Below are 18,708 nucleotides of genomic sequence, written 5' to 3' on the forward strand. Positions count from 1 at the left end.
ATAGAAACATAACCAATTTTAATGTAATTCTAAAATGTCAATAAATGTGCAGACTGGGCCAAGGCTAAGGACCTATATTATAACTAAAGAAGGAATAAGGATAACTGCAGTACCAGTGGTGAAAGGTAATAAAGAACAAATAACAAAGTACTGTACTTAAGTAGAATTTTTAGATATCTGTACTACAGTAAGTACATTTTATAGTGGATACTTTTTACTTTTGCTTCACTACATTTGAGATCAGGTATTTGTACTTTCTACTCCATTACATTTTTAACGGGACTGAAAAGTAAAAAGTACTTTTCATATGATTTGAGGGGTTATTTTTACTGTGTTTGTGGAAATGTCTTAACTGAAGTTTTCAATTTCAACCTTCAGCTTTGAGCAAAACAAAAATAAATACACAAAATCCATAAGAAAAATTAAGAAACTGATTTGTTTTGTTGCTGTTGACCAAAATATGTATAATTTTTATTTTATTTTATTTTTTATCAATATCATTACATTGAACACTTGTTTGAAATATTTCACTACTTACTCACTACTAAATGTATTTTTAAATGGGTACTTAAATACTTTTACTTAAGTACATTTGTTAATGCAATGCTTTTACTTTTACTTGAGTATTTTTTTTTTTTTACCTCTGTATCTGTACTTTTACAACAAAATTGAGTACTTCATCCACCACTGTGAACTGAAGAGACTAAAACAGGACCAGACCAGCACTTACTCCAGATTAGAACAGGACTAAACAGGACTACTAGACCACTTTACTGGGGATAACTAGGTTGTTGATGTCCAGTATAGTTTAATGCTCAAATCAAGAACTTTTGACAGAAATGGTTTAAATTGTTTGTGCCTGACTTCCGTCCATGTAGGTGAGAATTTTTTCTTTTGCTTCAGATATATTGGAAAAACTGTTGGGTCAAAATAAGACTGTTCTGTCTGCATCTAATTATAAAGTGCTTATAAACTCATTGTGGTGAATTATTAGGATGCTAGAAATGTGTTAAGTAAGGAAAAGGTTTTTAAAACAGATCAAATAAGGCATAGCCCCTTTAAGATTTGGAGATGGGTCCTCTGGCACTGGGTCAAATGCAGAGGGAAAAAAAATCCTATCAACATTTACAAATACAGAGTTAATAGTCTTAGAAATTTTTTATTTTCTCTCTGATAAAGCTTGCCTTATTTGCACTGATCTGTACTTAACAAGAGTAATGACCTTGAACAAATGTGTTATGCTGATGTAAATACTTTATCATTACAGCACTAAATAGGCAAGATGTTTTTGTAAGTGGCAGCGACATATGGTCTAAAGTAGTTACCGTATTTTCCGCACTATAAGGCGCATCGGAATATAAGGCGCACCTTCAATGAATGGCCTATTTTAAAACAAATTTCATATATAGGGCGCACCGCATTATAAGGCGCATAGAATATAAACTACTGTAGTATCTGGGGTTGTGTTACGCATCCACGAGATGGAGCTGCGCTGAAGGGAATGTCAGATAAGTCAGTCAAACTCACAAAACAAGTTAATGCATTCACAATATAGTAACTCTCGAAATAGTGCAACGTAATAACAATAATTCAACGTTGTTCAAATGTTAATGTCCATATTCACAATATCTCCCAGCCTTGTTTAGTTGTAAACACGTGAAAGAAACACGTAAAGCCTCACTTTTTCAGTTCATTCCTCATTCACGAATCCATCGAATTCTTCCTCTTCAGTGTCTGAGTTGAACAGTTGGTCGAGCTCATTCAAAGTGCCCGATTCTGTCTCGTCAAAATCGCCATTATCAGTGTCGCTGCTGTTGTCTAACAGTTCAGTGACAATTCCTCCCTCCGTGAAACTCGGACCACAGTTGAGACTGATATATCAGCCCAGGCATCCGCAATCCATTGGCAGATTGTGGCGTATGTCGCCCGGCGCTGTCTCCCCGTTATCCCTACAGCGTCGGATCCTGTCGTCGCCGTTAGACTCGTGGTTGCGGACTTTCCAGTAGCGTAACTCCGCGCCCAGTCGTGCTCTCATGTAAATTCAAACGGCGTCTCAAAGCGGAGACATGGGGCTATCTAAATATTTTACCGTCATTACGGTAATCTGCCTCTGTTGTCCTGAAGGTGACGAATGAGAGCGCGGGGCTGCGGGGATTTTCCCAGTCATTTATTCGACGCGTAAAAGAAAAAATACGGATGGACGTGTAAAATAGAAGTAGTTGTGTGAAAAAATGCAGCAAATTCTGATACTTCGTTTAACATGATTTTTATGGCTAAAAAAGAATAAGTCTAGGTCTAGGTGAGCTATACTGGCCCATAGTGTGCTCAGTCTTTAAAGGGTTATTACCGCTATTACTTCGGAGACGCCTCCTGACTACGGGTGTCATAATTGACCAATATTGATTCATATATAAGGCGCACCGGATTATAAGGCGCACTGTGGGTTTTTGAGAAAATTAAAGGCTTTTAGGTGCGCCTTATAGTGCGGAAAATACGGTATGCTTTTCATCCCTAAAGAGTTTTTGGTTTTATTCAATTAAAACAATATACATTATGGGTTGTCTGGTACCCAAATCTCGATGGAACTTGATTAAATAAAAGTTAACTAGTTTAGAGCTCCACAAACGCTAAATGCTTTTATATATGTATAGAAAATTGTGTGATATAGGCTTGTGGGCTTGGTTAAGATCATGCTGCTAACTGTAAGGAGGGTTTGTCTAGGGCTTGGGAGAGATCACTAAATATGTCAAAAAAGCATGGATGATATATAAAAACACAGGAATGTTTTTGTTGAGGGATCAACATTCTAACGTGGTAGAAAGCTCTAATAAGTTGAATTTGCATAATACCCCCACTAACCACTCCTTTGAAGATAGTAAGGTACAATCCATCTCTGAACATCTGTCTCCTATTTATAACTCCATCCTTAGACCTATGTCTAAACAAAGACAATAATTGTGCTAGCCAGTATGATAATAGGTGTGAGAGCACCCATTAAGGACCTGAATGATTATACTAAGTATGACTCAGGCACAGTTCACCCATTAGGCTGAAACTGTAAACAACAGCTGTTTACAGTTTCAGTGAAGATAGCTCCTCCCTTCAGATATAAGGCAGTGTCTACCACTAATCTCACCAGAACAGAAGAAGTGGCTTGGATGAGCAGCGAAACATCTTCACTCCTACAACTTTTTGTCCAGCTGACAGTTTAGAATTTTTCTTATACTGTAAATCGTACTGGGACGACTGAGCGTTAACAGAATCCATATTCTCCTTTTTTTTAAAAGCTTTTTAAGTCAACAATTGGTTTTAATATGGCAATGCAGACAAAGAAATCCAGTCCAAATACACCCACATCCTCCAAGTTTAATGTTGTTTTTCAAGATCATTTGGTAAATCATAACCGTAATGGTTAAAAATGAATCATGAGTCATAATGAATCATCATTATTATATATTATATTATATCACAATTCAATATATACACTCAAGAAAAAGTAAACCTAAATGTAAAGAGCTTTCTTTAACTCACCATTTATGTCATTCAGAAAGTTCAATTTGACAAATCTTGTTACATACTACATGAACGGTAATCTCAAAATAATAAAATCTGTATATCACAACATTCCTACTGTCCCACATTACCACATAAAAAAGCAATACAACCTATTGGTGGTTTTCACATTCATAAAACTGATAATGACATACTCCCAGATGGGGGGCATGGGTCAGTTGGTCCTATTGATAACATTGTATTTTGCTAAAATATATAGAAAAGATAAATTCACAAATGTAGAACCTGATCATTTTTATAATTAATTGGACCCAAGACGTCAATGTATTACAACACAAATCAACATTTTAGCAATTTTAATTTTAGCTGCCCCATATCTGTATTAAATAATGTTAGCCTATAGAATGTCATGTGAAACCCAGCAGTACCCCAGCTAAAACATAACAAGTTCATATAGTTTCTTTGGTTTAAATTAAATGAAATTAAATTGAACAACAGCAACAACAATTAAATTAAATTGAACAACAGCAGAAACACTTTCTGCTGTTGTTCAATTTAATTTCATTTAATTTAAACCAAAGAAACTATATGAACTTGTTATGTTTAAAGTCATGATTCACAAGTTTAATCTGTCATTATATAGATACACTGATTTAAAAATACAATAGAAACTACTAAACTGTACAAAATCTATACTTTTTGTATGAACTCCCCTGCAGGTGTAATCTTGTGAGTACAGTTTGGGTCAGATACATAGATTTTGAGCTTTTGCCATCACCTTTTGCCATGCCACCTTTTCACACATCTTCAATCGACCAAGAATTTAGCCAACTACAGCCCTAGTATTTTCTGAGTAAACACCCATTGCAAAGCCTTAAATGTAACCATAATTATTTTTGTTTTAGCACTGCAGTCAGCTTTCTACTTTTAGTACGAGGCAGCGGGGTACTCACATTTTCTGCAGTTTTACCCAGGGACCTTGACTTTGTAGTGCTTTCTTTTGGGTTCCCCAAAAAGTCACTTGTTTCTATGTAGCTATGTCCTTTTGCCCCGAGAGAAAGTGAGACATCAAACTATAATTCACTGTACGGCTGTTAAGTGCGCTGGCATTTTGGGAGAGAAGGTAATCGGCTACGGGCGCTCCAGACACTGGCCTGTACCCTTCAAGCCTTTTACTGTCCCTGGGTGCTTTTCTTCCCTTGTGGGTGGCTTCAGAGGTTGAATAATTTTACATAATAATCCCATGCTGACTGATTTCATGTCCTCTGTCATGACAAGCATAAATCACCCCTTTTCACCTTCCTCTTGGCCTCCTGTTTTGTGTTTCTAGCAGCATCCTTCTTCCCATATATTAACTATTTGACCTCAATTTGTCCAGGCCATCACGATTTAGAAATTAAGGTGCAGAGTGTAGCTTTTCTGGTGGAGGATCTACCTGCCTGTTAAAATGGAAATCAGAATCACAATTTGAGTTGGAAATGCTCCAATTATTTCTTTTTATAGAAAAATCTTGTCATGTCTATAGTTTAAACATGTTCTGAAATGCATGGGATTCTTCTATTAGTTTCAGTTCATATTTCGATGTGCGCTCTGAACAAAACCCTACATTTTAAACATATATCGCAAATCGGATTGCAATGGCAACACTTCTTAGATTATTTTCCAAAACATGCATCCATGGGGTCAAGCATGTGATACCACCAAGCCAAGTTACAGGTCAGGTCTGTGGAGAGGTGACCTGGCATGTTTTTCAAAAATCTTAGCAATAATATCACCTTTAATTGAAAATACAAGATACATAAGTTTAATGCCATATTGCGGAACATTCCGGGCAATGCAATAACATTTTTCATAGCAGATCACCAACCACAAAATGTACATAGTGCACCTTTAAACTCCAACTCTGAACTATTATGGACCAGTTTACTTTATTTTGATCTACATTTTAAAAGATTAGTTATTTTATTGATCGCTTTCCAATACCAAAAGTGGACTTTTGGCAGCTTTAACCTAAGAATCCCTCTACTATATATTCACTGTCCTTCGCACCAGCTTTGTGAAGTTGAAGTGTATTATATTCCATCATGCTTTTGTATATTTATGGAAAATTGTTGGGCCATTACTCAAACATGCATGTATGACATAAAACCTCTTTAGGCATGTTCTTGATGAGAAAACATGGTTATAACATGATAGAAAGCTCCAAGAAGTCGATTTTGCATAATATCCCCTCTTTAAACTTCAAAGGTTAAGCGGGACAAGTTAAACACAACCTGTCCCTTTTATGTGCTCATTCCAAACCCTGTCCTCTATGAGCTAACAGAAGCTGCTCTGCCTTTTGTCTCGTGTCCCCTCCCTGTTTGATAGCAGCATATTGTATTAGTATCATCTGTGAAAAAAATAAATGAATGTGTCAGCTATTATTCCCCTGCTCCTGTTGGGTTACATCCAAGTGTCTTTAACAGTGAACAAATGGCTGCAGATAAAAATGTGGCTATTTCAAGTCCACATAAATTAGCTCACACTGAGAAACAACACAACACAACAAGAAGTAAAGAGAGACTGTCAACTCATTTAAATTAGATACATTTTACAATGAGTGGATAGGTCTACAGCTTAAGCCAAAGTGAGTATGATAGTTTAAAGGTGCACCGTGACCTCTCCGATCTGCCACCTACTTGTCCATCCATCCATTTTCTTCCGCTTATCCGGAGCCGGGTCGCGGGGGCAGAAGACTAAGCAGGGACTCCCAAACTTCCCTCACCCCAGACACGTCCTCCAGCTCCTCCGGTGGGATCCCAAGGCGTTCCCAGGCCAGCCGAGAGACATAGTCCCTCCAGCGTGTCCTGGGTCTTCCCCGGGGCCTCCTCCCGGTGGGACATGCCCAGAACACCTTCCATCCTGAGCAGATGCCCAAGCCACCTCAGCTGGCTCCTCTCAACGTGTAGGAGCAGCGGCTCTACTCCGAGCTCCTCCCGTGTGACTGAGCTCCTCACCCTATCCCTAAGGGTGCGCCCAGCCACTCTGCGGAGGAAGCCCATTTCAGCCGCTTGTATCCGCGATCTTGTCCTTTCGGTCATTGCCCAGAGCTCATGACCATAGGTGAGGGTAGGAACGTAGATTGACCGGTAAATTGAGAGCTTCGCACTGTCCATAAATATAATGAACAGAACCGGTGACAAAGGGCAGCCCTGGCGGAGTCCAACATGCAACGGGAACAGGTCTGACTTACTGCCGGCAATGCGAACACAGCTCCTGCTCCAGTCATACAAGGACCGGACAGCCCTTAGCAAAGGGCCCCGGACCCCATACTCCTGGATCACCCCTGGACACCAGGAGGGACACGGTTCTTCTCCAGATCCACAAAACACATGTGGACTGGTTGGGCATACTCCCATGAACCCTCGAGGACCCGTTGGAGAGTATAGAGCTGGTCCAGTGTTCCGCGACCAGGACGAAAACCACACTGCTCCTCCTGAATCCGAGATTCGACTATCGGTCGGATTCTCCTCTCCAGTACCCTGGAATAGACCTTACCGGGAAGGTTGAGGAGTGTGATTCCCCTGTAATTCTTATACAGAGGGATCACCACCCCGGTCTGCCATTCCAGTGGTACTGTCCCCGACTGCCACGCGATGTTGCAGAGACATGTCAGCCAAGACAGTCCCACACCATCCAGAGACTTGAGGTACTCGGGACGGATCTCGTCCACCCCCAGAGCCTTGCCACCAAGGAGCTTGCTAACCACCTCGGTCACTTCAGCCAGGGTGATGGACGAGTCCGCCTCCGGGTCCCCAGTCTCTGCTTCCTCCTCGGAAGACATGACGGGGGGATTGAGGAGATCCTCAAATTATTCCTTCCACTGCCCAACAACATCCTCAGTCGAGGTCAGCAGCTCTCCACCTGCACTGTAAACAGTGTTGGTGAAGCACTGCTTCCCCCTCTTGAGGTGTCTGACGGTTTGCCAGAATTTCTTTGAGGCTGTCCAATAGTCCTCCTCCATGGCCTCCCCGAACTCCTCCCAACCCTGAGTTTTTGCCTCTGCAACCGCACGAGCCGCAGCATGCTTGGCCCGCCTGTACTCATCGGCTGCCTCAGGAGTCCCACGAGCCAACAAGGCTCGATAGGACTCCTTCTTCAGCTTGATGGCATCCCTTACTTCCGGTGTCCACCACCGGGTTCGGGGATTGCCGCCGCGACAAGCACTGCAGACCTTACGACCACAGCTACGAGCGGCCGCATCGACAATAGAGGTGGAGAATATGGCCCACTCGGAGTCATGTTCTCCCAGAGGTGTTGAAGACCCCTCTGACAGAGGGCTCTGCTAGGCGTTCCCAACAGACCCTTACAATACGCTTGGGTCTGCCAGGTCTGTCCGGCTTCCTCCTCCACCAGATGACAGCTCAGCCCCTCTCGTCACCCGAGTGTCCAAGACACGCGGTCGGAGATCAGATGACATGACAACAAAGTCGATCATCAACCTCCAACCTAGAGTGTCCTGGTGCCACGTGAACCGATGGACACCCTTTTGCTCGAACATGGTGTTCGTTATGGACAAACTGGGACTAGCACAGAAGTCCAATAACAAAACACCACTCGGTTCAGATCAGGGAGGCCGTTCTTCCCAATCACGCCCCTCCAGGTGTCACTGTCGTTACCCACATGGGCGTTGAAGTCCCCCAGGAGAACAACGGAGTCCCCAGTTGGTGCACTGTCTAGTACCCCTCCCAGGGACTCCAAGAAGGCCAAGTACTCTGCACTGCTGTTTGGCCCGTAGGCCGACACAACAGTGAGAGACCTGTCCCCGACCCGAAGGCGCAGGGACGCGACCCTCTCGTTCACCGGAGTGAACCCCAACACGAAGCGGCTGAGCTGTGGGGCAATGAGCAAGCCCACACCAGCTCGCCGCCTCCCCCTGCGGGCAACACCAGAGAAATGGAGAGTCCAGCCCCTCTCAAGAAGTTGGGTTCCAGAGCCCAAGCTGTGCGTGGAGGCGAGGCTGACTATATCTAGTCGGTAATGCTCAACCTCCCGCACAAGCTCCGGCTCCTTCCCCCCCCAGCGAGGTGACATTCCATGTCCCCAGAGCCAGTCTCCATGTCCAGAGATCCGGTCGTTGAGGCCCTTCGACTGCCGCCCAGATCTTCCTGCACCGGCCCCTTACGGATCCTCTTACGGGTGGTGGGTCCACATGAGGACGGCTCCACGTCACTCCTTCGGGATGAGCCCGGCCGGGCCCCGTGGGGAAAGGCCCGGCCATCAGGCGCTCGCTGTCGAGCACCCACCCCAGGCCTGGCTCCAGGGTGGGGTCCCGGTAACACCGGTCCGGGCGACGTAGCTTGCCTTGATTTAATTCACTTCATAAGGGGCTTCTGAAACGCTCTTCGTCAGACCCGTCCCCCTGGACCTGTTTGCCATGGGTGACCCTACCAGGGGCATGAAGCCCCCGACAACATAGCTCCCAGGATCATCATCGAATGATCCCACCTACTTGTCTCCATGGAAATACCTAAGATGTTCCATAGTACAGCATCAAAGTTGTATCTATCGTGTATATATTTAAAGCCTCACTATGTCACATTTTTTGCCAAAAAATAGAAATGTAGATATTTTAAATGATGGATGTTTTTATAGCACTGAAGAAAAACTAACAAAAAAAACAAAACACTCGGGGTGGGCTTGTATCTCCACAAACCTGACTCTTACTAGTACGAAAGTGCAGTGTGCATGAGTGTTGGTGGAGGTCAGAGGGGCCGATGGTGCAGATTGGCAGTCCCCCTTCTGTCAGTCTGATCCACGGCAGCTGTGGCTACAATAGAAGCTTACCACCACAGAGTGTGGAGTAAGTGAATAATACATGGAATTGTAAAGAGATATGAGCGTCTGGAAAAGTACTATATAAGACTATGTGGCCTGAAGGAGTGTCTCCTCCTGCTTGTTTCCATGGAAATTCTATTCCTTTGGCTATAATATTCCACAATATGACATGAAACTCATCTATGTTCATGGAGAAGTATGGTTTTAACTTTCTATTTCCATGGAATAACGCTTTTTACTTTCCACCATTAAAAATGTATATACTATCACTTCAATCAACAGTTGATTTTCTTGATAAAAAAAAAAAATATTTTGGTGCTATGAACTTCTTGTCTGCATGGAGATAGAAATGTTGAATGCCTATTGTGAAACATTTCAAGCAAATGAAAAACCCATGGATAGCTTATCATCGCTGACAAAGGACCAACATTACAAGATCTGGAGAAGTACCCATATAGAAGTATCCATATAGAAGTATCCATATAGAAGTATCCATATAGAAGTATCCATATGAAAGTATCCATATGAAAGTATCCATATAAAAGTATCCATATCGAAGTATCAATATAGAAGTATCAATATAGAAGTATCCATATGGAAGTATCCATATAGAAGTATCCATATGGAAGTATCCATATGAAAGTATCCATATGAAAGTATCCATATAAAAGTATCCATATAGAAGTATCAATATAGAAGTATACATATAGAAGTATACATATAGAAGTATACATATAGAAGTATCCATATAGAAGTATCCATATAGAAGTATCCATATAAAAGTATACATATAGAAGTATACATATAGAAGTATCCATATAGAAGTATCCATATAGAAGTATCCATATAAAAGTATCCATACAGCTGCCCACTGCTCCTGACAGGTTTAAACTATGGCTTTGACAAATGGGCCAAATGAAAATAACAACGATGTAATCAATAGAGAAAATTGCCACTTGCCCCCCATCTGGGAGTTTGACATCATCATATTCTAGCATCTGAAACACACCAATTTGTTGTTTTTAGCATATATAGCATTTTTGCATAGCAAAACAATAAAAGGTAACAATCTAAATGTTATGTGTTAGCAGTTAATACCTCATAGAAATGTGATACCCCTTCTTCAAAATGCTGACTTCATTGGCTTCCCTTCATCAACTCCTACAGTGTTATTTTTAGCATATCTGACAGCAGCATAACATAACAGCCGCCCTTTGTAACAGATGCATTTGTGATCACGTCTCCTCTACTCCACACCACATGATCTGAACAAAAACACGGCTCCTCTGATTGTTCTTCCACCTCTCTGCGGTGGTAAAGTGCTGATTGTAGCTGTAGTATTTCTTTTGACTAATCACGTATAATTGTGTGTGACTTAGCGCTGGCATTCATGAATAAGTTAGTACACAAGCTTTTAAAGGCAGCAATTAATACAGATAGGACTGATAGTGTAGGCAAAACATTTCCCAGAAAAGACAATAGGAGGAGCGTGTTAATTTTCTCTACAAGCGCATTATCTGCTAATAGTACCATGTAAAAATCAAGTTAAAGTGGTACGCATTTCAAATAGAGCTGCTAAACTGGTCTGTGCCTAGACGACTAAAGAAAAGAGTAAGGGCGGATGTGGGATGTAGGCTAGACGTATAAGGAACAGGGTGATTGGTCTAATTACACTTCAGACTCTGTTCCTACAGCCAGGTGTTTGAAATCAGAAACATCTGGTGATAATCAGGACAGTCTTTCATGATGTCACCAAGTACTTGAAATTGCAGAGGCCACTGAAAGCAGCACACATAGGTTTAGGCCTTTTAGCTGCAAATTTTGCTAGTTTGCAAAGTTGCCAAAACATGACTAGGAACCATGGACTGTATATATAAATGGACATAGGTAATGCGCTAGGAAGTGAGCATGGATGTACTTCTGGCTTCATTGACTTGCCTTTCCCTTTCCTTGCACTTCATGTCAGTCATAGTCATAGTTCTAATGGATAAATGTCAAATAATTACATACACATAAACCAGGTCAAAACAGCAGTATATTGGCAATTGCTAGATATCCGACCTGTCTTTCATGTCACTTATTAACTGACTCATATTTCAAACAAGGTGCACAGTGGAGCTTTTCTGGTGGAAGTCCTCTACCTGTTTGTCTCCATTGTTTGCCTAAAATGTCCCACAGTTTGGCATTATACATATCTATATTACTTATTCATTTACAGATGCCCTACTGCTTAAAAATACATGCGTTGTTACTGTGAGGGTGGTTGCTTCTCTTATGTAATAAATAACCCTATGTCATATCGAATCACTTTTCATCTTTGCACTGTTTCTCCTTACCCCACCTCCTGTATATAGTCAAGCTGTATATTGTATTTACCATCTTTTACTTGTGCATATACCATTGTATAATTATGACTTACTTGACTACTGTCTCGGTAGCACAAATAGGGTCCGGGACTTACTAGGTACTTACTGTGGTAGTTAGTAGATACTTGACTGGTAATTACAGTAGTAGTTACTATGATATTTTCTGTGGTATTTGGGGTAGCACTCATAATACAACCTAAAAGTACTTATACTGATACTTATACTCATACTTACTAATACATACTGTATAACTAATAGTGGGACTATGTGATACTTACACTAATAGTTATTGGTACTTGGTACTAGTAATATGTCGTATTAAGTGAATGGTTAATTATGGTGTTAGTTCCAATGGTATCTATTGAGGGGTGTAGTGATATGGTGTAGTGGTGGTGGTGTTACTGCGCCATCAGATGAAACTTTGGATCCATCAGATGAAACCTAAAGGTGAGCCACAGTGTCTCTAACACATTTGGTTGTATTCAAATGACATCACAATCTACAGTGGACATATTTGTATATTGAGCAGGAGCTCAGACTTTTAACTGTCCAAATGTCTATGTTGTATTCAGGTATGTTATGATATCTCTGCAGTTACTATGCCTATGCACTGGCACAAAGTTTCATTTATTTATTGTACAATAAATACAGTAAGGCCTCTACCCCCCTGTACATATCTCATAAAATTTAGCTTTAGCTAATTCTGAGCAAGTCACATACTATTTGAATGCAACGATTAATCGATAATCATGAGTAGTTGACAACACAAAAATATCTGTAGGCATATTTTAATAGTCAATGTCTGACCCTAAAGACAGTGGAATTATTGAATCAAAATGACAAAGGAAATTCAGATTTTCATCAATAATACACTTAATTTGTAATTTTGTCTATTTAAACACCATCAGTGATCATGTTTCTACTTTTATTTGGTAAATAATGTATTTTAAAAGTGTCAAGATATATATAACTAGTCGTTTGACTAGTCGACTGCTAAAATACTCAGTTGCAGCCCTGTGTTCGATACAAGGAGAAAAACATAATATTATATATAATTTATAATGAATATGGTCACTTTCTTTTTGGATATTGGTTCTTGAATATCCCAAAAGAAAGTTACATGTTACAGGTGTTTACATGTGTACAAGTTCTGACATGGTGCTTAAGTAATACTGTAGGATAAAATTACCAGAAAAAGTGTCATACAGTACAGTTCATACAGTGAACTGAAGAAACACCCCCATTATTTGAAACAACTGCTGATATTTTACCTCAAAAGCCTTTTGCTTTAATCCTCAGGTTCCATCAGTTTTACACTGAAACAACTAAACTCAACAACAGAGTACATGCACACATGCCCAGTGCCCACATGCTGGTTCTTCAGTGTACTTTGAGGCAAATTGGACGTTTTTTAATTTAACTTCCTTTCTTGCAGATTTGACCTTCACTGGTTTATGTCAATTAGTGCCAAGGTGGGAGACTGAAGATGGAAGAAGTTGGAAGAAACACACAAAAAACCTGAGAAAAATGAATTCAGTGTGACTGTGTCCTGCCATACCTAACCCCTCACAACTTTTTGCCCTGTATTTTATAGCTTTATAGCTCATAGGGGAATATTGAGTGGAATTCTTGCATTAAGTTTGACAAACTTCAATGTTTGGATACAGTAATTACTGTTCATGTCACTACACACAATATATGCCTTTTAAAATATGGACTACAAATTTTATTAGTTACCACCCGGTATAAGTAGTAGTACAAGCCACTGTAATTATTAGCAGTATGGCCTTGTATCGCTGTTGACTACTACAGTAATTACCAGTAGAAAGTACTACGAATAATACCAGTAATTACTAATGACAGTATCATAATGCTTCGCTTTAAAATACAGTCAGGTATCACTATTAATTATCATAGTAATTACCAGTACAATTACCAGTAAGTACCATGGAAAGCTCAATCAAGTATCAGTTCAAGTATTGATAGTTACCAATATGTATCACTGTCATGTACATTTAAAGAGTGAATGTGTTTGTGTTTGTGGAAATTTCTTTTCAATCTGATTATTATCACAAATTTCACATTAATGCAACAGTGTTTGTGTTCTCACCATGTTTTTGCTTGTGTAATTTCTATTAACATATCATGAAACCAAAGATTCATATGTCTAATAACAGCATATTCTTTAATATTGTGTATTACATCCTTTTTCTAACTGCAGTAACAACACCACCACTACACCATATGACTACACCCCCTAAGAGATACCATTTAACTAACACTATGATTAACCATTCACTTACTACAACATATTACTTCTTGTCCTTTTTGATTTTTTAAATTCACAGTTGTAGAGTAGTAGTACAGAGTAAATACAGGTAATTGACCAGTGATGTCACATATTCACAAGCTCCTAGTTGCTGGGTAAACTTAAAGTAATTGGAAGTACAAAAAATAAATTAATGCACAATATCTGGTATTTCCAAAGGATAGACACTAAATAAGAAAAACAAAATCATATCTAAAGCACCAGTGCAAGAAACACAAATGTTCAAACCATTTCGTATTGTCATTATAAACATTTTGTCACTTCTATATAGAACCTTTTGTGGTTCTATCTGACATCGCTGTGGAGGCCCCTTTTAGAGGGTTCTATAAAAGAACCTTTAATAAAAGGTTAATCTGAAAGAACCCTTATTAAAATAATTGTTTGTCCCAAATAGTTCAGTTGATACAGTGGCATCACGCTGGGTGTGTCCTACATGTATCTCTATGATGGAATGCTCAGCAGTTACCATGGTGACACAATGCACTCAATAGCAAACACTGCCAAAAAGTTTTTAGATTGTCTGAAAACTCAAGAAAAAATACAAAATAGATTTAAACAACACATTTTCAGGAGCCTTCTTTAAACCTTATGTTGTCCTGTTTGTCACAGCAGAACTCTTTCATTTCTATGACTTTTATCAACAATGAAAATTTTAAAAGAAAGATTGTATAATAAGGATTCTATGGAGGAAAGTTACATTGAAGTTCCTCTGGAGTGAATTTGACCCCATTTAGTTTTCTCTTTTAACTCTTATAACCCTGGGCTCTGTCTGTCAGGGGACATGTTGTCTTATGGAGGTATAAGTCTCTGTGGGAGCCTCTGACTCTTTTTGAATTGTGTGTTTTTAGTTCTAAAGCCCTTTATTTAGAATGATATTTAAGCCCTGTGTTAGTCCTGGTCCTGTATTAGACAAAGCCTAATTCCACTGTCCACACATGGCCCCAAACATGAGCTGGTCTTCTGCTATTTACCTGCAGAATCAAATGGCTCTGAACATTAAATCATTAAATCAAAAATCGCAAATGAAGATACAAAACTCTTTTTTGAATTATTTTTGAAGGAATTTCAATCAAAAAGCATCTTTTTCCAAAAGTAAAGATGGATTTGTGAGGAAAACTCACCATTTGGCTAGATGTAAACACTGGGTTTTTGCAAAGGTTTTGGGGCCTTAAAACTATGAAAAATGATAACTCAAAAATCAAGTAAATATTCATGTAAGGAGGTCCTATGAGACATATATTTCATAAAAGTTGTCAGTCTGGAGTTTGAAGTTGGTATGAAAGGCCAAACACAGAAATGGAAGCAGGACTCACTGACATGAATGGGACAATGACTAAACGTCACTTTTTGCTCTCATTCAAAAATCTCACATTTTTCAAAAACAGCATCCACACTAAATTTAGACACCTCCCACCATCTAATTCACCAGCTGCTTGTATCCCAGTCCTACCTTTGATGTAAATGGGAGCATTCCTTTATTCAGACAAACATTTCAGGCTGATGCACTGTCTGTTAACATTTCATTAAACATTTATATAGGCCTTATAGCTTATTGCATTTTTGTCCTTGGCATTTTCAAAACTAAAGCCAAATCACGTCATACAGACTTGTATTTCAAACGCCACCGCTTTTACTCAGCGATAATATTGCACCATTAGCGTCAGAAGAGCCTCATCACTTTCCGGAGCGCAATCAGCGTCATTTGGCACTGACACGACACCGAGGTGCAAAAGCCAACTGCCAATAACCGGAGCACTTCTGACGAAAGGCGCGCATTACACAACACACAAGGCCGCTGCTGTTTCTGTCTCATCAGCTGACTGTCCCATCACCGAGAGAGCGCGAGGAGCCCAGAGGCGCCCAGAGGAGCTGCCGGGGTGGGCGAACCCGCGTGGACCGAGGCACGAGAGCGTCTCTGTCCACGGTGCTGAACGGGAGCGCATTCAGATGGAGTCAGGGTTGGAAAAGAATACTCGCAGAATATTGAATAGCTGCGTAAAGGTGTATTTTTGTAATGTATTCCCTTATCTGATCCAATGAGAGGATTCTGAATACTTGGAGTACTTTCACATTGAGTTGCCCTGCTGTGTTAAAACGTGGCATAAGACTAAAACAGCTTAATGGTTCACTAATTCAATTCAACAGCGTGCAGTTTGAATACTGAGTGATCAATCAGTGACGTATTCCTTCCATTTTAGGGAAGTCACATAGGGCTATTCTGAAATCCAACAAATTAAGTAGTAACTGAAGCGAATACAGTTACTCATATTTTTATTTTGGGAACATAGCTTATTTAGTTGCTTCCCAACACTGGATGGAGTCAGATGGAGAGGGCGCCGGTCCGATGAGCGGGGGCGCGGTATATTTTCGCGCATTGTAGCGTGAGTAATCGACTGTTGACATTACGGCGCATCTGTTTCCCTTCTGTTGGCTGAAAAGCCCGTGAAGCGCGTGCATCTATGTGAGTGAGCGCGCGCCTGGAGTGAAGGTGCTCTCAACACGGCCATGTACATGCGTTACCAGGACTAAACCAGGTCCGAATCCATCAAAAACACGTCTAAACCATGAAAGAACGGTGGATAAATGTGAAACAGATCGGACTGTTACAAATTGAAGACTTAACTGGGGCTGAAGCAGATCTAAATCAGAACTTGTAGGTCAAAAACGAAAGCAAGACCACCTAGGTTTAATTCTGGTTTATAGGTGGACTAATCCAGGGCTTGATCCATCCACGTCCACAGCAAGAAAACAGGTCTGAGCTAAGACAGAACTAAACCAGGACTTCTTTGGGTTTCCACACTGTATATGCTACTTAAGTATTTCTGGAGAAAAAAATGGCTCTGGCCTTGAAAATCTCCAGATGCACAGAGACGCATATGTCGCGCCAGCACAAAGGCAAACAGGAGCGTTTTTTTTTTTTTTGGCTCATTGTGCGGATAAATGACAAATACGCGCAGTTTGACGAAGCACATGCCTCGCAGCGCCCGCTCAAGTCGCACATCTGTGGATTATCAGCCACGAAGCAAAGCGCTTATCACCAACTCACGAGAGATGACGGAGCGACCACGGTATAAATAAACCCATAAAAAGTTGAACAGTGCGCGTCGAAATAGCCACAACGACTCCTTTCTTCACTAAATTCAAGTACGTGGCACCAAATCAGCCACGATTCTCACCGCTGTGGCTAAAAATCCATTATAATTGCTGTGAAATATAATGGAATGATGTATAGTTAGTGCGCACTGCTCTTCTCGAACCTGTAACCAATTCTCAACCTGTGCGTAATAGTCGCTTATTTTAGAAACAGTCCAAAGCCCAACCTGGGTGAAAATGTCATACGGTTTTCAATGTTGGCGACCATCTGGATTAAAATATGCAAGGCTCACCGTACGTAACCGTGCACGCTCTAGGTCTAGAAAAAAAAAAAAAAAAGAAAAGCCAGATTCTTACATAAAAAGGCGAAGAGAGGAGATTAAATAACAATTCTTACCGGAAAATGGGACTCGACGTTGGATCATGTTCAAATTCGCTCTCCCCCCTGTTACCCGTGCATGATGTGCGCTATACTTCGGTGCCAACGCTGGAAGAGAGCTCTCCAGTCGGACTCGGATCCACAATAGAGCGACAGGGGCGGGCCAACTGCGCTTCCATCGGCGCTGCTGGTAATTGGGCAGCGTGAAAAACGAGGGCTCCGAGGGGCATTTATCACCGAGCCGTGCGTTACAGAAAACTGGACCTGGTTAGGTGATGCCGAGTGCACAAGCCACAAGAACAGGAGCAGCCGCCTCCCTGGGCTAGAGCGGAGCGGGCAATGATGAATAAACAATAGGCAGAGAGAGAGAAAGGTTGTGTCTTAAACGGTGGCCTGGGGATAAGACGGTAACAATGATAAATGGTACAGCAGCGGGGAGTTCACATGCAGCCGTACATACATGTTTGTGAAGATAGAGTGGGCGTTTTGTCACAGAGGAATCAATAGGAGATTTCCAGTTGATCATACAGCGCGCGGTATAGGCCCATAGTCTGTTGAGACAAAGTGACATACAGTACAAGCCTTAATGAAATACAGTGGGCCAAAAACGAAAAACGCGCCTATCCCTCAATTCAAAGGTCAGTGGTTTGAACCGAACTCAGACCAGTTCATAATGTTTGTGTGTCCTTGGGCAAGACACTTTACCCACCTTGCCTCTGCATCACTGTGGCAGCTTTCATCAGTTTCATCAGAAGTGGTGTTAATGTTCAATGGTCCAATATAAGTAGTTATGCATTTGTGTTACATTATTAATAAAAGCCAAAAGTAAATTCTGTCAACTGGACAAAAAGTTGTAGGAGTGAAGATGCTTTACTGCTCACCCAAGCCTTTTCTTCAGTTCTGGTCAGACTGCTGGTGCACACTGCCTTATATCTATCTGTAGGGAGGAGCTAACCACACTGAAACTGGAAACAGCTTTTGTTTACAATTTCTGTATGTAGGCTAGGTCTATTGCGCTACATTAAGTGTGCACTGTGCCTGAGTCATACTTAGCATATTCATACACCCCTTAGTGGGTGTTTTTCAAATCTATTGACAACCTGGCTAGCTCTATTGTTCTCTTTGTTTCCTTTGTTTGTTTTGGATCTAAGGATGAAGTTATATATGGATAGGAAAGATTATGTCTAAGGCCCCCATTCCTGTTCAAGGAA

General features: G+C 40.9%; 1 protein-coding gene across 1 annotated transcript in view; it reads right to left on the reverse strand.

Annotated features, from left to right (window-relative positions):
- Positions 1–17,640, reverse strand: part of LOC117385562 (transmembrane protein 200C) — a 28,171-nt gene extending 10,531 nt beyond the window's left edge. Inside the window, exon 1 of the mRNA XM_055228402.1 lies at positions 17,516–17,640. The gene's annotated coding sequence lies outside the window, so the exon portion shown is untranslated. The remainder of the gene's footprint in view (positions 1–17,515) is intronic.
- Between the last annotated feature and the right edge of the window lie 1,068 nt (positions 17,641–18,708).

The sequence above is a fragment of the Periophthalmus magnuspinnatus genome, chromosome 17 (assembly GCF_009829125.3).
Source record: "Periophthalmus magnuspinnatus isolate fPerMag1 chromosome 17, fPerMag1.2.pri, whole genome shotgun sequence".
Lineage (NCBI taxonomy): Eukaryota > Metazoa > Chordata > Actinopteri > Gobiiformes > Gobiidae > Periophthalmus > Periophthalmus magnuspinnatus.